Source organism: Pteropus alecto, unplaced genomic scaffold (assembly GCF_000325575.1).
Source record: "Pteropus alecto unplaced genomic scaffold, ASM32557v1 scaffold25, whole genome shotgun sequence".
NCBI lineage: Eukaryota > Metazoa > Chordata > Mammalia > Chiroptera > Pteropodidae > Pteropus > Pteropus alecto.
In genome coordinates, this window is record NW_006441955.1 from 713,125 (window position 1) to 713,473 (window position 349).

A 349-nucleotide genomic window follows, 5' to 3' on the forward strand; every position below is an offset into this window, starting at 1 on the left:
CTCCCCCCAACCCATGACCTCTACTTCTCCTTTCCTTATAGAATTTCCATCCCGGCCTCCCTCACCCCACGGAAAATGTCATAGCAACTTCCCCTTCCTTCCTGGGTCTCCGCCAACCTCCAGGAAAGGATTCAGCCCCTTCCTCCATCTCGATCTGCCTCTGGCGCCCACGAAAGGTTACAGCGACCACCCTGCCCATACTTCCGGCCCTTCCCCAAACCCGGGCGAAGGGTGCACGGATTCTCCTTACCCTCTGGGTTCTCCCCACTCCTCCAGAGGCCCTCTCTTTGGCCTCACCTGTAGCCCTGGAATTTCTTCTATAACCGGCACGCCCCACTCCCTACCCCCA

At 58.7% G+C, this 349-nt stretch overlaps 1 protein-coding gene across 3 annotated transcripts in view; it reads left to right on the forward strand.

The window, feature by feature from the left end:
* Window positions 1-349, forward strand: part of NSUN4 (NOP2/Sun RNA methyltransferase family member 4) — a 26,737-nt gene that overhangs the window by 1,167 nt on the left and 25,221 nt on the right. The gene's annotated exons all lie outside the window — the stretch shown is intronic.